We start from the raw sequence: 23,554 nt of genomic DNA, 5'->3' as shown, positions 1-23,554 counted from the left end.
GCCCAGATACATTTCACGTTGTGAGGAGAGGGAAGGAAATAGCTTGAAAATCATCCATGGTTTAACACTGAGCTGGTATTTGTGGAGATGAAAACTTACTCCACAGCATTTTTACTTTGTGATTTGGATTCCACGGGGTAACAATCAGCTTCAAAAATCTCATCGTGACACTGTTTTCAAAGTCAAATAAGGAGCGTCAATGAGAACATCGCCCCCCCCTCCTACAAGTGGCTCCCCTCCAGCTTCATAACCCCAATTTATTTTTGACATTGCACCATAAGACTGAAATGATTAATCTATAATAGATTATCTCACAAATCTCCTACAGAAGAACAGAGGATGTGATTTGCTCAGGATTTGGCACATTGGCAATGGCATGTCACAGCGAAGGGTTTAATGAATACTGTACAACAGAAAAACAAAATGGGGAGAAGCTTGGTCTGTTGGAGAGGGACTTTCACATGGTGTGAGGGAACCCACCTTCCAACAGTCACATTGACCACTGGCCACATGACTTGCCACTAATATTTGAGCAAATAATTTCCATCAGCTTTCCAGAAAGGCTTCACCAAGCTTAGAAGTTCAACACAACCTGCCTTGAGCTTGCATTTCAGAAGTGCTAAGTACTTATAAAATAGAAAGAGAGGTGTTTACCCCACCTCTGCGGTTGCCCTGTGGGGTCACAGGATGCACTGTGTTACAGAAGTGCAAAGTGCAGTTACTTGTGAGAAGTGTTGAATGCCTGGGGGAGACAAACAGCTGGATAGCTACCCCATGCGCTTGTGCTACTGAGTGCTCGCCTTCATTGCAGAGAGTAAAGGAGGTCTGTGTGGAACCTGCTGCATAATTTACTGTACTGTCAAACATTTACCATGGATAAATTTTAGCCTATGGAATCCAGTTAAAAAGGGCAAGCATATTTTTTTCTGGGACACGAGTACCTCTTGTACCAAACTTAGAAGCTAAAAGCTATCAAAACAAAATCAGACTAATGTCTACATTGACAGGCAGCATTTTCTGGTGACACTGAAAACATATTTGCCAGTTAAAAGAAGTTATTGCCCTTTTCTCTCATTTTAAAATTTGCTTAGGAACACTAGAAACTTGAGAAAAATTCTCTCTCATCTGTCTGACCTTGGTCAAATGCTGAAGAGCAATCATCCACCTGAGAGTGGGACACTGCACATGGACAGCAGAGTAGAGCATGGTTGTACCGTAATTGCCATTCAAAGACACCTTCCTGCTGCTAAATCTCCAATTCTCTTTTTGCAGTATCTCACTATTTACTAAGTAGCCAGAGATAAATATGGTGCTCTAACCTCTATTTCCGCTATCTGCAGGGAGATTTACCTGCCAGTCCAGGCTGTCCTTTCTGGCGTCAGAAGTTGAACAAAGTTCTCCTCGTAGTAACGGAGTTTATCAGTTTGCAATGCCCCTTCCCTTGACCTGTTGGGACTTCTCTTTTGCTAGTGCTTCTGTCAGACCTTGGTCTTCCGTGTGGGGCCAGCGGAGGTCTCAGTCTTCAGACACTTAGGCCAGAACCAAGACTAATAATTCATTTTGCATGCACCATCAAGCAGCAGTTGTCTTTAAATTGTTGACCCAAGGGAAAGGTGCAGGTCAATGGTATCTCTCACAGAAGTACAGGAGGATGGTGGCAGTCTGTAAGACAAAAACCTCACGGATAGTAGCAGACTAGGAGGTGTCTGAGATGGCTCTGGGGCCAGGGAATCGCCCCATGAGCCAGCACTGTTGACGGACAGCTGAGACAGACAACACTAAGACACCTGTATGCTGTTATCTCCACAGTCCACCAAAAGGAGATGTTAATAGTTTCATAATAGCTGTCTTTTTGTCCCAAAGGTGTGGGCTTTCTTTGGTTTTGCGCCTGCGTGTGTGTGTGGGTGATGGCAACTTTTCCTCTTATGTCTAACAGCCTAACAGACTGAAGCTTGCCCAGATAGTGCTGAGAGCATCCAGCTGTTGTAGCAATGTACAGTGTAGCAATGCACAACAGAGGAAAGTAAACAAACCCAGGAAAACAGGGATGCTGCCGCCACAAAACCTGGCAAGCCTGAATGTAAATCCCTCCCGCTCCCTCTGTTCAGGCCATACTCGTTCCTGGAGACTTCAGAAATCGGGTCTTCCCCTCACGCTCACCCAAGATCCAGGGACAGGTTCCACTTCTTTCTGCTGGGCCACCCTGGCTGGGAAGCGAGTTATACATTGAGAGTTTTGTGGGATTTTTGACTTGGTTGACAGCAAAGGCAGCATTAACAGCTAAAATTTAGAGGGCAGAAATTTGTGGGACAAACGGTACTTGAAGCTTTTGGAGGACTGATGCAAGTGGTTCAGTTTGATGCAAATTTCTTGCCAGGCCATTTTATGAGCATTGCCACAAACATCGTCTCCATCTCCACCTCTAGGCACTCCTGACCACAAGCTGAGGTGGTCTCACCTGCAGACCAGGGATGGTGCGGTGCCTGGTGGCAGTGATTGTCATGGAGCTTAAATTTACTATATAGGGTTTCACAGCGCCAGTGGGAAGTATCAGAGGCCTTACCACCACAGAGGGCTGAAAGCATCTGCTTCGGAACAGGAGTCTGGGCAGCTCTAGGTCATGGTTCAGGCTCAGAAAGTAGAGGGTGGCAAGGTTTCACTCCTGGCTATACACAGCTCTGAAATCACTCCCTGCCTCACATCTCCCTTCCCATCTGCAGCACCACGGAAGAGCTGTTGTGCTTACAAGCTGCTTAACTCCTCTCGTGCTTTGGGGTCACATAAATGCCAGGAAAACCCAAACCCACAGAAGTGGGCACGAAAAACCAGCATGCACACCCTGGCTTCAGTTGGCCTGACAGCCCACGTCCTGCTCTACCGCTGCCGCTTCAGGCTCAGGAGTGCATGTGAGTGGCAATGCTGGCTGCCCTCTGCAACCCACTGCCCTGGGTCTGTGAGTCCACAGACTTCAGGGGTCTTGGCAGTAAGGTGTAAAACATCAAGAAGGATGGTCTATTTTCCAAACAGGCAGTCTGAGATCATCTGGATCTTTCCAGAGTGCATGCTTTCTTTTTTTCTTCTTTGTTTTTGAAAGCCAGTATTCATAGGAATTAAGTAGTTGGATGAACTGTAATTTACTACCATAAAGTCCCCTTGCCTGTGTATTTCTAAAGGTAACAACCATAGATGCTGAGACAGCTGCACTTTGGACAAAACAAATGCTTTAAGGCAGTAACAGGATGTAGCTGTAACAAACTTGTCAAAGTTCATAAACAAACACTCATCCATTTAATCATTAATTATTAATCTAATTCTGATCTTCAGTTACTCAAAATGAGCTGTTTAAAAAAAAGTGAGATTTGTTAGTCTAAAGCAATGTTAAAACATGTGTCCAAAAGCAATGCATTGGTTTACTGTGGAACAATCCATCTGTTATTACAAGAAAATTAGGACAGGAAAAATAAACCTTATCCCAGGAAATCAGCCATATGAGACAAGAATCCTTTTGAAACTCCTCCCCCCCCCCAGCCCCAAAATCCCAACCTGAGTGCCGAAGGAGGCAGACAAGTGTTAATGAGCAGGAGTGCAGCCTTCACTGTATTCCTGCCCCTGTAAAGCAGCAGAATTACAAAATGGATGGGCATGAAAGAAATTACAGATTTGCTACAGATATCTGCTGCTTAGTGCCTAAAAATTTAGTTTAAGGGGCCTCTCAGTCTGTGTATGGAAATGAGTCAACAGCAGAAGCACTTCTGACCTGCTTGAAGATTTTTAGCATAATCTCAACTCTTCCAGAAATTAAAACCTTTCCAAGTTAATAATTTTGTATCCTTGGATTTTAGTTATTTTTTTAATCAAAACTGTGTATATTTCAAATCTGTCAAATGACTGGACAAAGCAATGTTAAAAATTCAACTGCACTAATTACTAGCTGAGCAGCATAAAAACCTCTGAATAAATGTCAGTCTAGGAGATAAGCTCTTATCTTAATCTAATGACTCCACAGACTTAATTTGTCAGGCCAGCCTAGTTGATGAAAAACAGGTTTCTATTCTCCAGTGTTAGCAGCCACATCTTTCCAAATCTTTGAAGTTGGATAGTAATACCATCAGTGTCATCCTGCAAAAATCTTGTGACCAAGCCAATTTCATTCCTATTGTCCTGTTACACTAATTAAAGTTGTTTTACCCCCGTTGGTCTGAAATAGGTGAAAATGAAGTCAATTTATTTTTAGATTTGTTACATTCTGGGATAATAATTCTTGCTTTTTTCCCCCACTCTCAATAATGTGTTAATATTTGCAGCACTTTTTTGGTATCAGAAAGCCAGGCTTTTTAGCAGGGCTGCACAAATAGCGCAATGCTATCCCAGGATGATTCCTGCAGTGCAGACAAAGTATGCAAGTATGTGTGTGTGCGCACGCGCGCGTGCGCATGTGTGTTTATTTATGTAGAGAAGAATAATTTTGAGCTCAGGCAATGAATTTGGTTTTAAGAGATGATTTTAGGTTTTGGAAGTTCTTTCCTAAAGGAGCATTTGACATATTTAAAGCTAAATGCACCAAATGTTCATATTGTTTGGACAAAGTGGATTAACAAATAAAAAAAAAGAAATTGGCTGTAGTCAGTGTTTCCAGTCCCCCAGTCTTCAGCTAACCCTTCTGACAGGAACCTGGCAGGCCTTTTATGCACAATGCTGCATTTCAAAGGATACCATTTAAGCATGGTATTCTTTATCCCAATCCCAATATTTAAACAGGGATATACTTGGGTTTAAGGAGTTACTTGCAGGGTGCACTTTATTCTGATGATACCCAGGAAGATTACAAGGTAAGAAAACTTGAGGAAAATAATAGGGTTACGGTGTGATCTACTGAGGCAAATCAGAGAGGCCAGGGGTCAGTCCTGCCTGCTGCTCTGGACTCTGTGGACATTAACATTATTAACAGTATCAACAGTAAATATATCAAACTGGATACTTGCTTTGTTGTATCAGGTTTTATGGCAGTGCAACTGCACTGGCTTCAACAGCATTTCACCAGTATACAACCAGTAAAACAGAGTGGAGAATCAGCCACCTTCTTTTGTATTGCTTCAAAACCGCTGACGCCCAGAGTGGACGGCTCCGAAGCTCACTTTACTCTCCGGGCTGGCAGCAGTACAGCTGTGTATGCAGCACAGGTCATTCTGGGATTTACTCTTTAGAAGCATTTCACTGTCTGGTTGTGAGCACCCTCCTGGATAATCAGGAGTTAATCAGATAGATCACAAATGTCCATCCTCTTGGGTGAGAACACTGCCTCCTCTCAAAATCTAGCCTGGCTAGGACTGCAAGGGGACCACGCAGGCCATGTGCTGGTACATCTACGAAAGTATTTAGGAGCTGGCCCACCTACATTTTCTGTTTCAAAGGCTCGTTTGTGAGCATGGACATGCAGTTCAGTATCTGGGTCCTCCTGGTTATGAGCTGGGTGCCAACACTGCAGCAGTCAAAGCCTTTGAGGCCATGCATGCAGGCCATGTTGCCTAGCAGGGCTTCTTCACCTGCAGCAGTGCAGATTCTTGACAGGAGGACACAGGGATGGTGGGAAGCAGGGTGGGAAGCTTTGCACCTGCAAAACCTTTAAATCAGAAAATGTAGTTACCCCAGCTTGATTGGGTTCTGCATCTGATGTATAAAATGGAATCTCTAACTTCCTGGCTAGCACACCACTGCTTATGGCATTTTCCTGTCTGTTTAGGTCGATAATACGTTTTTCCTTCCTTTTTTGCCCATAGCTATGTAAAGGAGCAGCATCTGCAGAGTAGTGCTGTGTAAAGTGCTCGTGGTTCCAAATGTGACCTGGAAGGACAGGGCTGCTGGATAAATTAGAGGCAGATTTCCACCACTACTTGAGCACCTCTGGATGCAGATCAGTGCCAACTTCAGATTTTTAAAGCTTCCAGGCTCCTTTTTGCCAGTAGGAGCTGGGAACACATGGGCTTTTGAAAATCCCAGAGCCTGAAACATATTCAAGCACTGTTACCTATTGCTTCCTTGGATCAAGACAGCTAAACTGTCTGAAAGCACTGGGCTGCAGTCAGTACCTATCTGACCTTCCAAACTCTAATAAGTGTTTGGTACATGGTCTGCAAGCTTGAGGCCTCATCTGTGCAAAGCTTAAATTATACCCATTGATTTCATCATGGAAGTGATGACCACATCCAAACACGCCAAATTCATTTATTTTAGGGCTATGGCCTGGAATGGCATTTTAAAAATACGAATGAATGGAACCTCATTTCTCCTGCTCTGAGTCAGAGTTTAACACTCTACAGGCCATTCCCAACACAACTGAAACAGAAAATGAACACATTGAAGTGAAATTTTCAAAGTGACATTTGAATCCCCTCTCTCTGACGAAATGCCATCTATTGATCCAGTCAAATGACTGCAGTCTCCATGAGTCCATCCTGCAAAGCCTCCTTGACTGGCTTATTACTGCAATTCTTCAGGTGCACTGTGACCATCTTTCAGTAGAGGACAGGTGCCAGCTATTCAGGTGGAAAAATGAAGACTCCCAGAGATTAAATCCTAGTCCTGGTGAAAGTTATGGCAAACTTCCCAAGGAAACCATGGCTACATGTATCTTAGGATATTATTTCACATCTGAATTGCCATTTGAATATTGACTTCTTGATTTAAGCAGTGCGTTTGACTTGGAATAAACCAATTTATTGCCCTTTCCCCAATAGCTTGAGCATTGAAGGGGTTGGCTCACATGGGAGCCATTCCTCTCGGAGTGGTATGGTGGGATCCAGCTGGCTTGGGTCACTGTGCATGGTCCAGGAGCCTTTGTGGCTTCCTAGCTCCCTTTGCTCATTTCACACCCTCTACCACTTGCTCCTATCACCCCACTACAAAAAAATTATCTGCTCTAGCCTGCAATGGAGCTCTGCTACTTCTAGGCTGCTGCCTACAAGAACAACATGGGGGGCTGAGGAAAACTGAATCCTTGTGAAAGAACAAAACTAAGTCCTTTGTGGGAAAATGTTGTGACTTTTGATTGGAGGGATGTGCATCCTGATCAATTTTCCTAGCAAAGGGGAGTAACTTTAAATATAAAAAGGAGTGTCTCATAGTGAGATACAAAAGTATGAGCTTAGCTGTCAGGCTCAAGATTGGTCTTGATGAAGTAAAGTGCCGACTAGCCAACAATGAACTACCACCCACGGTGAAGCTGCAACAATCTGGGGCCACTTGGCTTGGCTAACTGAAGTCCAAACACTGGCACCACTGCTGCAGGCAGAACAAGCATAGTCAAAAAGAGCAGGATTTCCTTCTTGATTTGCCAATGGAGTATCACAGTTCATACGCCCTGTGTGAGGGTGCGTGGCAGTGTGTGCTAATGCACATGGCTTGCCTTGGCTTTAAATGGTATCTGACTATAAAAGTTAATAGCTTTGATGCAGCATTCCTAAAAGGAAGTGTTTGTCAATTTTGCTATAAGTGTTTGAGTGCAACAGTCTTAATTCAATGTGTCAGATAAGAAAAAATCATGTTGGCTTCTATTTATGATTTATCACTTCTATCTTAGCACAAGAGATGTTTGGAGAGCAAACTAACTCTTCAGTTTGTATTTTGCTTTGCTTTGGTTTTTTATCCATCTAAGCCTTGCCAGGCAAATCCTTAACACTTCTATACCAGTGTCAAATCTGTTGGAGAATGGATGGGGAGGTACATCTGGAACGCACTGAGGTGGTACTTCTGTTAAGTCACAGCTTATGTGACTTAAGGGGAGGGCAGAGATTTGAAGATAGGCAAGAAATGAAGACAAGTTCATGATGGATAGCTGAGGCCTATGCTCCTGCATAGGTCAAGGACAGCTGCGCTGCCACACCCAGGGGAGCACTGATGTCTGCTCATTCACGTGGCCCTTGGGCATATTCGGGATTCTTGAGCTGAGACTGGATAAAGGATGAGCCTAGACCCTCCAGTGACTAACAGAACCACAGGAAAGCAGGGAAACTTGTAGTGAATAAAGAAAAGGTCCTAACACAAGCTATTTTTTCCAGGGTAAAAGGGAACAGGTCATCTCAGGAATTTGGGTAAATTTCTTCATTTAGATTCTGCCCAAAATGCTGTTGATAACCTGGGCCAATATGGGTGGAGAGTTGTCTCTTATACCTGCAGGTTGGTTACCAACTCTCCAGTAGCACCAAAGCAAACAGAAGAACTGGATGTATCATCTTGGTAATGTTACCATCTGGTCATGACTGCTTTTCAAGATAGTGACACGCATGGGGCCAAAATGGGTAGAAGACTGGGCTAACCTCCGTTGTTCCAAAACATGCTACATTGATGATTTAGAATGGTTGCTGAAACATTTGTGTTAAGCTTCTGCTTTTACAGTAGTACTGTGCAATACAGAGAATGACCAGCTTTGTGGAGATAACGCTGGCTTCCCCTCTGCAGGATGCTCTCTCCCCTCCCATTTTGGCCCTGGTTAAGTGCACAGCAAAGATTTTCCACTTCTGTTTCAAAGGGAACCAATAACTATTTCCTCTGGTCTTCACAAGTTGTTAGGGGCTCAAACAGCTTCCCTGCACTCTTGGGAGAAAGGGTAGATAATATAGGGAATGGAAGAGCTACACTGACTCTTGGGACTAACAGTAGAGGTGCGCCCAGTTAAAGGACTTAGCGGGGGGCCTCAGATTTGCTTGCAGAGTCCTGTCTGTCTTTTCTCGCGATCAAAGCGACTGTGAGAAATTGTGGTTTTCAATTCATTTTTTTTGCATATGGGAAGAGGATGGCTTTGTGCAATGGCTGTTTAAAAATACTTCAAAAGAACTTGAATCAGTCCATGGCTGCACTATATACAAATTAAAATAATTGATTTTTGGCAGCCTTTTAGGAGATCTATAAATTAAAGGGATCACGTTTCTGATACGTTTTGGGGGACTTTATTTTATGTTGACTTTCAGAGTGCCCTGCCTCCCAGAGCTGGAAGTCAGCCACCAAACCAGAGAGAGAGCTTCTCACTTTCATTTGCTCTGCCCTCCTGTCATAGTAGTCACTGGGTCTCCTTCAGGAGTGCCCATGGTCACAGTAGGTCCTGGACCTATGCCAGCTCTGTACCCTTTCCTTTCATTTCTGCTTTGAGAACTTTACATTGAGAAACAGAAACTGCCCCAAACTCAACAAGAACCACCTCCCTAGGGAATTAGTTTATTCCCCTTTTTCTCCATCAGTAGAAACTGATACCTTCACCCAGTTTGTGTTGCACCTGGGCTGTCCCCATTTTGTGTGCTGATGGCAATGGGTTCAGCTTTATCTGTGATGACCTAAAAATAGCGCTCAATTAACATTGCATTTCAAGAATTGGAAAATTTCCCAGAAGTCCATTCTTTTTTTCTTTTTCTGTTTCATTACATTTTACAGTAATAATACACAAGCCTGTAGAAAACATGACTGGTAATGAAAAAATGTAATTAATATAAGCAGTGTAAAGCATTTTTTTTCCCTCTGTTGTCCTTGCAGAAAATTACTGCTTTAAACTGAGCAGGATGTGAAAATGCATAAAGCAAACAGTAATACGCTGTGGTTTGTAAATATCTTATGCAAAATAGTTAAGTCAACTGCTGTTTATTTTTCTTACTTTGTGTCACAAGCTCTTACTTTCTTTTGTTCATTACTTTTTCCATTTGTTCTCTTTTGGGGGCTTGCTCTCTTTCATCTTAAGGAAGCCACTGGCTTAACTATTTTTTTTTTCTGCTACAGCTAATTCAATCAAACATACAGGACAGGCTTTTCTTACCATCTCCTCCTGTTTGCTGGCTCTGAAATGCAGCAAAAGTGTAGCAAGCCAGGTCCCCACCATCCTGAGGATGTGCTCTCACTGTTTTAGTCTTTAAAAAAAAAAAAAAAAAAAGGAAATCACTCTTTTATCCTACAAACAAACAAGTAATTATCCCAAATCCTGCAATAGCTTTATGACAAACTGGAGCATTCCTGACTATTACTGTAGGATTCTGTAGTGTTTTTTACAAGGCTGCCTGGTCACAGTTCTGGAATGGGCTATGAGCTATACTCAGTCAACATTAACTAGGATGGCATGGTATATGCCAGCTCTCCTTAGGATATTTCTCTCTGGCTATCTGTAGAACTTGTAATACCCAGCGATATCTGAAGGTCACAGCAGAGTTTCTGAGCTGAAATACAAAACAGCATTCCAAACACATCTTCTGCGGCCAGACAAGAAACTGCTTATGGTTTATTTTCCCTCCCCCCTCCCTGCAGCTGACATCCAGCATTAGTTATTGTTTATTTTTGTCTTGTTCCTGGTTCTAAAGGTTTCCCTTATGGCCATGGTTTATGTGAACTTTCAGATATCACTCGGGGCTTCTCTGCCTCATCCCTTCTGATGTAGCTGGTTCCCCTGTGAAGGTAGGTTTCCCCAGCTGAAGATCTGTGCCTCTCTCCTGTGGCATTCTGTGCAGCCATTTGGAGTCCCAGATGTAGGAAATGAAATAATCCACGCTCATACAGTCATGAAAGTGCCCATCTGGCACACAGGAACATCACGCATTGGAAGCACACAAGCGTGAGCTCACTTTTGTTATGGCATTTCATAAACAGAGATGCAGGGAGCCAGCAAGTAAGGTCCTTTGGATAATAACAATCGTTTCCACCACGCGTTGTGTTTAAAAAACAGGGAAAGAAAAAATCAAGACAAACTGGAAGGATTTGCTCTGAGGCTTTTGAGGAGAATTTCTACTTATAAACGTTTTTTCCCAGTGGCCTGCTGTGCTTACACCTCTCTGGTCTCTCCTGCTCTCTATGTAGATGTAAGACAATGGTGACAGTTGAAATGTAGCCAGTTAACTCTTGGTTAGCTCTGAAAGCTCTTCTTCCTCACTGTTCAGTTAAAGAAAGGAAATATTAGATCATACTTTAAAAAGTGAGTTCTATAAAAACAAATTGCATGTTACTGCTTTCTTATCACTACATAAACCCCACAGAAACAGTCTAATAAATGACCTCACCACTCAATTTTGAAGTATACAAATTAAAGACAGCAACAGATAAGCCAAGAGAGATTAATGTACAGTGTGTGCGCCTGTATGTGTGTGTTTGCATGCCTTTATGAGGATATACCCATATGCTGTTGACATTCAACCTCTGGAATAATAATTAGGGGAAAAGGCAGATGTGTAAATTCATCTTGCTGAGCAGCGTATATATGTTGCACTAGTCCTTGATTAATTCAGGGCTTGAACACTATTTACTCCAAGACACAAGGTTTCTGTTGGGATATGTTAGCTAATAAAGGGGTTGAATATGAGGAAACAATGAACAGCCCAAAACGATGGACTAAGTTCAATACCGGTAAGTAAAAAGCAAGGTTATTTATATTATTTCAGCTTTGTAAAGTAATTGAAAAAAGACACCCTAGGCATTTTGTTGGATGTCACTGCATGCTGTAAAGAAATCTTGGGATGTATTAAACTTCTCAAAAAACCACCATTAGCCCTTCTGACAGTGCTCGATCTTCAGAGGGATTGCTCCTCAAAGGGGTGAGATTTTTAAGGTCAGGAAAGAGCAGACAGAGGTGTCAGGTCTCCTGAACCACTGCTGGAAAACCATGCCCATTCCAAAGTGGGGGCCTGGGTATGCCAGGGGCAAGGGCATGCCACTCCATGGTTTATGAACATTATAAATTATGGATAATAGGAAAAGAAAATAGTCTCTGCATTTTACATGAGCCATTTTTGTATTTTATTTGGCAAACAATATCTGGTCAGTATATTTTAAATACTTCAGTGCTAAGTTGGGAAAACAAGGAGGTGTTTGTAAATATGATAGACCATTACAACATACCGCTTCTCATTTGAAAAGTCATTTGTGCAAGAAATGATTATTGACCCATGATATGTAAATGATTGAAATGCAGAAATTAATATTTGGGTCAACTCATGTATTTTTCAACCATGAAATGAAAAGCTCAGTATTCACATTCCAATTCATACATTAAAGCATTACAGCACTATTACTTGGCTATTGTATTAATTTATTATTGTCTTAGTTAATGACATACAGAGTTATACCCCTACTTTCAAATGAGGAAAAGGCGTTGCTATGCCACAGTATTGTTTCAGTCCAGGAACGTCCCTTAGTCTGGACTCTTCCTGTACTGGTGACAATAAGCCAAAATCACAGCTGAGGGAAGCAAATAAACAGTGCTGCTTGCACTAAGGAGGTTTTGGCCCTAATATACCTTAAATGTTGCAGCGGGAGAACTGGCTCCTGCATTGCAGCTCCTCTGTCCCCACTGGGCTTGATTCTCATCTCCTTCAAGTAAGTTTTACACAGGTGTGATGTTTCTTATTTACGGCAATTAATCCAGAAATATAAGTCAGCACAGGATCGGTGCATTTAGTACCCTAAAGTAGTTGTCTTTCGGTTTCTTATTCTAAGGGGTTTTGTATCTGCACCCCCTTTCTCTTTCCCTGAGCGGTGGGGAAGTCAGTGGGAGTGTGGGTTTTCTAACTGGCACATTTGTCCTGAGGGAACCACAACTGGCCCCTCAGCCCAGAGGGACTTCTGTTACAACAAATTCAGTGCTCATGAGACATGCCAGGTTTTTAGCCTCAGAGACTCAGGTGCTCTCTTTCTCCCTAGAAGGAGCGTCCCAAGACATGAAGCAGCGTTTCAACCTTAGTCCATGCTACGCTCAGCCCCCGAGGTGGCGAGAAGGCAGCCCCATGACTCTGCGATGAGGTACTTCATCAGCCACTCAGTGCAAAGGTGCTTAGCTGAGGTTGTCAAGACGGGACAAGCTGTGCAAGCTAAACCTACAATATGGTTGGCTCTTGAGCTATTATCCATTGCATTTCAATTCCATTGGCTACCAGGCATAGCTGGATTGAGTCTGATTTAAGGTCAAACATCCAAATAATTCATTAGTATCCTATAAACCATGTGTTCCATCTTCAAGGCTTTTTATGCAAAAGTAAACAAAGCTTCATTCTTTGTGCCACAGAGTATTGCATCCCTTGATGAGTCTATCTCCTTAAAGAGATGTATAATTTAAATACAAATAAATGTATGAGTGAAACCCATGTAGAACAATATTCATGATAGACAAAATGAATGAAGAAGAGATGGGCAAAACAATTTAGATAATACCCGAAAGCAAAGCATCACAGCTAAATCAGGATTAACCCATGAAGCATGATGTGCTTCATGAAATGACTTTGGTATGGTCTAAAAACTACGGCGACTCAAATGATTTAAGCAGGGCAGTATTCATCAAAGTTGCTCCAGCATTTGTATCTGTTATACACATATTGGGTCATGTCTATGAGAATGGACCCGATTTTTGTTTTTAAAGTTAAAATTATATATAATTATATTTGCATATATTTTATAGAGAAAACATTAATATTTTTTCTAGGTAAAACAATTTTATATTTTAGATACAAGTTATTTTACGCAGCTTTAAACAGCAATAGACCCAGCTCTACATGGCTTGCAAGATAAGGAAGTACCAGTATAAGAGCATGTTTGGGTGGCGAAGAACAAATGTGGTTCCCCCAGCACTATATAAAATGGTGATGGAGATGAAGCAGAGGCAGTGGTGGTGTTCAGTGATGTAGCTGCTGCCCTCATGGTGTGCTTTAGAAACTGCCCACACCGGCCAGCTGCAGGGAGGCGTGACACCCTCTTGGTCCTGCCCAATTAATCGTCCTCTGGTTTTTCTTAGCCTCTGGTGCAAAAGGCAGACCCAGATGACTAATTCTGGCAATAAAGGCCCTAGCTGCCAATGAGACCTCCCTTTGACAGGGGTGTGATTTGGTTTTAATTTTCTTGTGGCCCATTCGTTTATTTGAGGCTAATGGCTGACATGAATTATAGCATTAGAAGGGAGAAGCACGATTTGTACTAGCAGCCTAACAAAGATGGCATGTCCACCAGGGGTGGCAGGGACAGAGGGTGCAGTTTCTTAATGCTTTGACCACAGGAGAAAAAGAGAGACTGGCAGAGCCTCTCCTCAAAACCCAGTGCCTTCCCCCTGCTCATTTGGAGGGCAGCATCAGCTGAGAGCACAGCCAAGGTGTAAGCGGAAGAACATGTGCTATTTTGCAACGGATTCATGTGGGAGTCTCAAACCGACAAGGTGATGATTACTGTGGCCCCAGCCAAGCACTGCCTTTGTTTAACTTTACTAGTATGAGTAAGCTAATTGGCGTCACTGGGCCCGTATGTGTGCTTAAAAGTTATGGCCGTGTTAAAATGCTTTGGTGGGTCAGGGAATAATGGGTGTTTAGCACCTTGCAGGACACAGCCCTGGGAGCAAGCCTTACCATGACCTTCTGCAAAGTGGAGGGTGTGTTCCCAGGGCCTGATTTTGTTCTGCTTGTGGCTGCACTGCCCCACGCACTCCACAGCCGCATAATGCTGGGGATTGTCTAAATCATGAAACAACATGTTGTACCAGGGCAGCCAAAAACAACAATAAAATTAGCAGGAGCCAGTCCAGCTGACTCTATGAGAAGCTGCAGAGTTTCAAAATTAATCTCAAATTTACCTCTAACCCTGAAAACAAAACTAATTGCAGAATGTAAGGCTCCCTGAACATGTTAGGGAACTTGATGGGAATACCTCAGAAAAAACACAAACACTTTAGATAAAGCCCCCATTTTAATTGTATCAATTCTGCCAATTAATGATAATGGAAGAGCAGTCCAATTAGCTAAATAGCTAATAGTTTTATCAAGCAGAGGCTGGCAATTTAAAGCAAACAAATTCTTTCTAATTTTATCCCCTTGCACACCAAGATGTTTAAAGGATAATGGGGGATCCAATAAAGGATATTGCTCAAATAGAGCTACATTTAAATCGCCTAATGGCTTTAAGAGTTTTACCCCAATTAACAAAGAAGAAACATGAACATCCAGTGACTTCCAGCATAGTATCTAAAAATCTTCATTAAAAAAATAACATATTCTCCAACTAAGGGCAGAATGGAAAACATCACTGACTTTTCTCTTAAAAACACTGAAATCTCCCAAAACAAAGGCTCCTCTGTAACAGCAGAAGTATCAGAGAAAAAGGACTCTTCTGTCTAAGCCCCAGTATATAAATCATCTTCAAAGTATGGTCATTAGTTTTAACATAACTGTGGATTTGAATAAAGGAGATTGACCTATCTAACATATTTAAGACCAAATCCTACTGTTACCTAAATCTGAAATAAGTTAAGGCTATTGAAGAGAATCAAAAGCCTTTTCAAAATCAATAGCCAGAACAAATTCCTCATGATCATAATTTTGAGGATAAAAAATCCATTAAAGTGATGTCTTTGATTGCTATTAATGAAGCAATCTGGAATAAATCCAGAGTGATCCATATGGATAATTGAATCTCTCATTTTCTCACATTTTACAGGGCTCAGATTTGGGGCCTGATTTATATGACAGTGATGGGCAAAAGGCTCCTTCGCTTTTGACGCTGGGCTGCCCAGCCTGGACAGTTGATGGCAGGGTCTCTGAAGGGAGCTAGAGGAGCCCTGCTCTCGATGCTCATAGAAAGAAGGGCTCAAATAAATTCGCTTCTGGTCTCCACCACAGATCCCCAAATACCTCTCCTTCAGTGTAGGTCTTGTGGAAGTTACTGTGGGCTGCAGAAACCACCAAGGTGCTGCTAATTAACTGGCACAAACCTCCCTTCCCCGTATCCCCCACACCCCTGGTTGCTCAGAGGTGTTTGGCACTCTCAGTGTCCTGCCAGGCTCAACAGAGACAGGGATGTCACCCATGGGCAGAGGTGGCCTCCAGGAAAGCTCCAGGTAAAACCTTTTTCTGCAGCTTAGCTGATTTTTGCAAGGAGGGAGAAGGACTTTTCCTCACTGTTAAGGTCCTGTTTCCCCAGCTAAACAGTAAGAGATTTAGGCTTCTCCCTCATTTTTTTGAAATAATGCCACAAACCCAGAGGCAACGTTCCCCCTCAGTCCTGAAGCTGTGGCCAGGTCACCCCACCCCAGGGTGGGGTGGGTGCAGAAGGGGCCCTGCTCCTCCCTACGCCCTGCCACAATGCTGCCCTAGGAGCTTTATTGCTGTCCTCCTCTGTCAGACTCTTTCCAGACAGGAGATTCCAGCACCTCACCCCTCAGCACCAATTTTATGGCCTCCAGATATATCCTAACCAGTCTCTTCACCCACTAGCAGTCCCACTCGCCCTTCCCTGCACACCCTGCTGCCAGCCAGGCCACCTCCATGAGTCAGCCTGCCTTCCTCCCTCCCCTCGCCCTGCATCTCTTCTCCCACCTGGTTGTCATCTTCCCTGGTACCTTGGTTTCTCCTTGCAAAGTTGACCACCCCTATTTCTGGTTCCCTTGGAGTGGCTGAAAAATTTACCAATTAGCCCAACAACAGATTTTGAAAATTTCAGCAGAAAACCACTAGTGCTAGAAAGGAATACACAGATTCCATTTGTGACTTTGCTTTTTTGCTGCCTGTAATGTCTCTCTAGGGTAGGTGCCCACCTCCTTCACCTTCCCCAAAAGTCAGTTGCCCGTGGTCTGGAAACTGTCACATCCTGCAAAATGCTCCTGGCCCCGTGCCACAAGGCCAGGACTTGGCCTCCAGCCTTGGAGCAACACTGTTTCAGTCAGAATTCAATAAAGTACTTGTATTATATGAACCTGGTAGGAATTGATTGTTATTTGAAACCAAATTTTAGGTTTCAAACAAGGACAAAAAAGACAGCAGGTCAATACACCTCGTACAGGTACCACAGTAGGTCAGAAAGATTATTATCACCCTAAATTATCTTTGAGTCTAATTTCACAGGTGTAACAGCTCCTTTTCCTTCTAATCTACTGACTGCACACTGAAGGCAAAAGCTCAGGGGTTTGGGTTTTTTTTATATATTTTTATCCAAAGCAGATGCAGAAAGGTGTTTATAAAGCTGAACTATAGTAAGCAACAGTAACTAACAGAACCATCTGTCTCTCCAACAGCTGAAATTATATATAATAGCTTTCACTCTAACTTCACAACCAGCTGATAGTCTCCTGTTGCTCCCACCCCTGCAACTCTTTTTTGCATTTAGTTGCCACTAAAGCCCATGCAACTCTGAGCTGGCTTCTGCTACGAGGACTGCTTCTGTCATGTCAGCCAACTCAATGGATCCATGTCTCAGAGGTGCCTCTTTGTAAAAGGGTGCCCTCGGGTGACCAGGGTCGATAGAAATTGCTGCTTTTCCATATGACACTGCAATTAGGATAGAAGATGTCACCTTTCTACCCTTATTAAAAATGACGTAAACATAAAAACATTAGACCAAGCACACTAGGTTGAACAAAAATCTAACTATTACAATATTTTATGTCCGTTACTTACCAGTTCAGAAGTGGAAGTGTAAGACCAGGTCAAAGGCTGCAGTTTCAAAGGCAACATGTATCCTTCTGGCAATCTTTGGCTTGTCCAGAGCTGTAGCTGGTAGGGTTACCAAAAGCTTCAAGCTAGACTGTAGGCCAGTTGTTGACAATTCTTGGGAATATATAGATTTCTGTTATCATTTTAGAGTACAAGTAACTTTTTCCCCCTACTCTTTAGAGGTCTGAAATGATACCTGCAACTCACCTAAAAGGATCACTCGTTTTTCATTTCCTCAAATCATTTAATGGGCTTGAATCTGAGAGGTGAAAGCAGACTCTTCACCATGAGCTTTCTGGAACTTCTGCAGACAGTAGCTCTGGAAACACCTGTGAAATGTTAAGAGGATTGTCAGGTAAATTGGGAGAATTCAAGGAACCTGAACCAGCATCAGCAACTTCAGCATTCTCTACTGGTGATGAGAATAACTATTCACAACCAACATTTGCCCTTGCAGATGGGTGCTTCCAATAGCAAAAGTGCTAAGCCCTGGCATTTGTAGGATGGCTTGAAGACAGTGGAGCAGGCTCCAGGAAGCTTGCTAGCTAACGCAGCCCAGCCATGTGACAATCTACAATGACCACAGATCAGCTCCTACGTAAGCCAGACATCTAATTTAAGGGGTGTCCTTAGACAATTATTTGGAAGATTCAGTAGGGAAATTTGACCTGGAAAGTGAAATGCCTTTCACTTGTGTAGAGGCAGTGTCTAAGATGGAAGGAGCAGGGAATGGGGCAGGGGTAGAGGAGCATTCAGGGTGGAATGATTCAGACTGCTGAGCCTTCCTGTCATGGCCCTGACACAAAAGAACTCTTCCACCATGAAGTAAAGCTATCAAAAGTAAGATTTCTTCACAGCCAGCCAGGGTAAAAGAAGGGATAGACGTAGTGTTCTTCCTGATGTTAAAGAGTCTCTACTGACAACGCTAATGGGCAACATAGAAAATCACAGTCACAGCATTTTCTTTAAACGCCTCTGTCACTAGTAAGCTCAGGGACACAGACAGAAAAATACAAATGCAGTTATGAATTCCATTAGCTTTTCTGAAACCAAAGGAATTTTACCACCAGAGAAGAACAAATTCTGCTCCTACTTACAGTGACGTAATTGCAGGAAAGCTGACAGAGTACTACTAACTCAGGTACCAGAAGAATCTGCTTCGAGCTCCTGGAATGTATGTTAGGCTGTGCTGAGCAGCTGTAACTATCTCACTACATTGAATAAGAGCAAGAGAGAGAGAAAGGCCTTTTATGACATTCTAACCATTAAAAAGAAACCCAAACACAGCTTATTTTTGTAAATAAATGTATTACCTGAAAAATAGTCGCACACACTCATTTGCACAGTATTTGGTATACATCTGTGCTCTTCAGTAGATTATACCAAACTTTAAGTATTTCATATAATTAATGCCAATATGCTTTATTTATTTTTTATAAAAGAAAACAACTTCTAATTAGCCTTTTTGATGCGTAAAACTTCAGTATTTCTCCCTAGTGTTTTCCAAATCAGGTTCCTTTCTTTACACTCCTGCACAAAGAGTGAGTGTGAGGCTTATGAACCACTTAAGTCTTATTTTGAAGACAGTTTAAATTGCATGTACATGATAACTAAGTCTTGAGCCGGCCCTTAACATGGGGTGAGGTTCACCTACTATGAGCAATGTTGGAAGTCCACATAGTATAAACTGGCCTTGTAACAAGTCAAACATTCCGATTTCCCACTAAATTCTTTCATAAATACTTTTCAACCAAAGCAAACCCTACTTGCCTTCACTGAACCTCTGGAGAGCCTTTGGGAAGAACAAAACCTTCACAGCAGTGACATTCAGAGGCTTATCACAACATGCCAGGGACACAAGTAAATCTCAAGCAGTAAAAGAGTACAACTGTGGTGAGCTACCTAGATTTAGCAATAAAGAAGGTCAAGGTGCTCTCTTTTTTGTACTAGTCAACCCTGCAGAAAGGCCAGACAAATTAAGAAGTTTTTGCCAAGCCAAAGGACTGGTTCTATCAGCAGCAAGTAGCACGAGGATGGAAAGCTGAGTGTACAGATTCCCTGGTGTTACCACCTACCCCTCTTTTTCCTGGGAGAAACTCAGCACTGAATTTACATTTACACAAAACCATGGCACGAGACTGACCAGATGCCTGTTGGAAGCAACAGGAATATTTTCCCTTTGCTTTGGGTCTTGGCTAAGCTCTAAATGAAATCAGAGCTAGACCTGAACTGTGGAGGCATACAGGAAAAAGAAATTATGCCTCTCTATTAAATTGGACAAGCAAAGTGCTTTATTGGGTGCTGAAACAAGATGTGAGATTCCATGACAAGCTCAGGTTGCTTTTCTTTCCCATGTAGCTCTCATTTAACACAAAGATGCTTATTATCTTATTTTCCATATCATGGGGCCCTCGACCCTGAGCAATAAATATAGTATCTTCCCTAGAAGCGTAAAGGGCCTGCTTTATAGCCTTGGCAAGAGAGTGTACATTGGACTTATTGGTTGATTTGTTAATTCAAACAAGAATAGCAAACTCCTAAAATTTTGGCCAAATTAACATCTTTTTGGCTGCTCCAATGAGCTAATATTGTTGTGGAAACCTGGAAGCAGTAGTCAAGTCTTTGATGATTTATTTAGTTGGAGTCATCTAGTAGCTAATTGTCTGCAATTTTTAACCTCATTCATGTGCACTGCTGATTCTTCTTCCAGCATCTGCAGTATTCTCCTTAAGCTTTCTTAAATCTCTGTATGTAACATTTCCAGACGGCAGTTCAACTCTATCACAAATATTTTTATGAACTTGCCAAACCACATCCAAGATCTTCAGACTCAAAAGTTAAAGATAAAATCATCCTCAGAGGGCACCTCACCCTTCTCCACCCAGGCACATGAAAAAACCCCAGCTTTAGGCTCCAACATTTTACATTCATAATGAGTCACAGCTTAGTTGCTGGGGTTTTTTTTTTTGTTTGTTTGTTTGTTTTTTGGGTCTTTTTGTGGTGGAATTTTCACCTTTCCATTCTTCTCCTGGATTTTTCACCTTGGATCCATATCAAAAGAGAGAAAATACTGGTGAACCATGTAAAAGGCCCATCTATCTTTTCTGTCTGTACTGCAGATCTTACCATCTCTGTAGTGCTGGCCCTAGTGAAGTGTGTGCCTGTCAGTCATTGCAGATGTACCATAGGAAGAATGAGTGATGACTAGGCAGGGAGGTTTTGGCCAGAAGTGCAGATGACTTTTGTACCACATTGGCAGTAAGTCTTAGCAGAGATCAGAGCTAACTACAATGCTCAAGACATTTGATGACTGTAACCTAGATCTTCCTGGGTAAGTTCAAAGAAGAATCTGATTCATTGTGTGGTTCTGTTTCCACCATGGTTTAAGGATGGTCCTGAGGTCCCGATGTCTGTTAAGTCATAAAAATATAACAGTTCTAGTCAGATTTCTAGATAATCTCATGTGATTCTTCATGAGACAAGTTCTTCATGTTGATTTTCTGCATTCAATTATTCTGGTGCATGATTCAGCAATTGTCACCTGTCCCTTTTGGGGTTGTTTCATGCCATGAGTGGACAAAGAGCTCTTTATATCTGGTTTCTGTCTCCTATTTGTATGTTCATGAAGAAGCCTGAGTCCCTCGAGAGATGGAAGATAATCTATTTGGGCAATATTATCAGCATCATCTACTATGGTCCATGCCTGCAGGAAGATATTTTTGAAAAGACTAAGTTCTATTTTGCTAATGTAGCCATTGCTTGAATGTAAAATATAATTAAAGTACCCACCCAGGGTGTATGTTGTTGTGTAATTTTATAACACTACGTCTAGATGAGTGTTGGCATTCTACCTACGTACTTAACCCCACCCAGGAATGTTGGTATTACACAATTACACACATCCTGTTGACTAATTACATAATAATTAGTATTTTTAATATTCAAAGATGCACTCAAATTGGTTAGACACGATTATATGTCACTGCAAACTAAAAAAACCCCATAACAAATACACGTAGTGAGCAATGCCGTTCAGACAGCTTACTGAGCATGGACTTATCTTCCAGCAGACAGCACATAATACTTCACATATCATACATTTTAAACACAGTTGGCAGACCTTCCCTCCCCCACTGTTACTTTGAGTTACACCTGCTTTATAAAACTGTTAAAGTAATTTTGTATTCAGCACAATTAGAATTTCTGTAGCCTGCCTACTTCTGACTTATGATCACTTACCATGACCAGGGATAATTTTTGGCTGAAAAAGCACTGTGACGAGCCTGGGAAGGAAGACTGTTCTTTGCAATGGCAATTCTGGAAGGAATCTGGAAAATGCACTTTAAGTTAGCAATTACCTACAAAAATATCCCAAATACTGTTGTTTTAAGAAAGCACTACTGATGAGCCCGAGCCACTTGGATTTGGAACAGATTTTCCACAAACTTGAGTGGAGCATCTTGATCTGGGCTCTTAGTTCTCATGATAGAGATGAGAGGCCAGATGCAAAGTCTGGCTCACCATTTGGATTTGGGGGCTTTAATATCACAGACTTTTTACTGCAGCCAGGTCTTACATGTACTTACAAAACTGTTTAAGTTACATAACTTATAAACATATTGTTAATCTTAATTCAGTCAAAATTCACAGAAGGTGGTACAGAGGCCAAGCTCTGGGTCTTGCCCAGGGCAGTTTTATTAGCTGCTATGCGCCCAGTGGATTGTATATGATGTTTCAATAGCGTTTCTGGCTTGCCATTCTTAATTTCACTGGACCCCCTAGTTGACCCCCATAGACCTTTATGATGGAAAATACGGACTGTCTTCCCAACTACATCTACGTGTTTGTGGGGCAATAGTAAAAAGCAACAAACATTTTGCACATAACTTCATTCTTTTTCTCTTAATGAATGTGATTTTAAACTTTTCAGTTACTGTGGCAGCAAATGATTTCTCAAGGCCTTGAGAACAAATGGCTGCCCAGGGGTTTCTTATTGGACTGTTTCTCTTTTCATGGGGCAAGAGGTTATAGTGCAAGACCAGCTTCTTTACTGAAGAGCAACTTCTTTCTGCCCTGGCAAGTTAAAAGTTGGCATTTTAGTCTAAACATTTGCCCCTGCCATGCAGTTATTTTTTAGTGAACCAAGACATCTATGAAAGCAAACTGAGGCTGTTTGGAAGGAGCAGGATGTAAGGCTGCTGAATAATGCTTAGTTCAGGGTCAGATGCAAAGTAGCTTCACAACGGTCCCCTCCCCAGAGCCTCAGCAACCCCTTTTCTCTACCCCAAGCAGCAGCAAAAAAGTCAGTACACTACTGCATTTCTCTGTGTCTGGAAGACACTTAAAAAGAGACCAGCTTTTTGAATTTGTAACCTGGTTTTCTGTAACTTCTAAAGGCTTTTCTTTTATGTTCACTGCATTCCTACCTGGTGTGCTTCATCCATGACTCTGGCAGACAACAAATTTCTGTGGGACAGGGGAACCATCCTCACCTATACACCTTGGTCACCGCTGGCAAGCACACAGCAATCTGATTTCACCTTGAGAACCAGTGTTTACCCTGAGAGCCGTTGCTTGAGGAAACCATTCTTCCAACATGAAGCCCCCATCGATGTGATCGGTCAAATCCGTCTTTTCCCTTATTTCCTAAAGAAAAAGAAAGCCACAATGAACTTATGCACTTTGTAATTTCCACCTAACAGAACTGCTCTGGCTCATTTGCATATATGATGAACAGTATTTCATTATTGAAAATAATCCAAAACAAAAAATTGCACCTGGCTGACAACATAAGACCAACTTGCTTCCTGATGCGATTTTAAATGGCTGAGATATTAAAACACTGAAAAACGGGGTTTATAATGGAAATACTGACAGACTATTAACTATAGCAGCACTGCTCTAATAAATGGAATAGCCTGTCGTAATCTCTAGTTCATAAATATGCAAATACAAGGCAGAGGATTTGCTCCAAAGGATGTCTCTATAATTTTAACTGACCTTTACTGATACTAAATGAGCCTGTTGCTTCTGGTTTTGAGCATTAAATAGAAAGTACATGGAATCCTTTCTCTCTGCATCCAAGGCCCACTCTGGTTCCCATCAGCGCCAATGGCAAAATCCTCGCTACCTTC

At 42.2% G+C, this 23,554-nt stretch overlaps 1 long non-coding RNA gene across 6 annotated transcripts in view; it reads right to left on the bottom strand.

The window, feature by feature from the left end:
• The window catches only part of LOC114017630 (uncharacterized), a 520,469-nt gene that overhangs the window by 13,914 nt on the left and 483,001 nt on the right, over positions 1 to 23,554 (bottom strand). For all 6 annotated transcript variants that reach the window (XR_008734646.1, XR_008734645.1, XR_008734647.1 and 3 more), the window contains 7 exons: positions 22,847 to 23,066; positions 21,660 to 21,748; positions 18,518 to 21,123; positions 17,628 to 17,749; positions 17,385 to 17,534; positions 9,797 to 9,887; positions 1,351 to 5,236 (listed from right to left, as the gene is read on the bottom strand). This is a non-coding gene — a long non-coding RNA (uncharacterized LOC114017630). The remainder of the gene's footprint in view (positions 1 to 1,350; positions 5,237 to 9,796; positions 9,888 to 17,384; positions 17,535 to 17,627; positions 17,750 to 18,517; positions 21,124 to 21,659; positions 21,749 to 22,846; positions 23,067 to 23,554) is intronic.

This window comes from Falco cherrug, chromosome 12 (genome assembly GCF_023634085.1).
Source record: "Falco cherrug isolate bFalChe1 chromosome 12, bFalChe1.pri, whole genome shotgun sequence".
Taxonomy (NCBI): Eukaryota; Metazoa; Chordata; class Aves; order Falconiformes; family Falconidae; genus Falco; species Falco cherrug.
The sequence above is the reverse complement of the archived record's forward strand: the minus strand, read 5'-3'. Positions and strand labels throughout refer to the sequence as shown.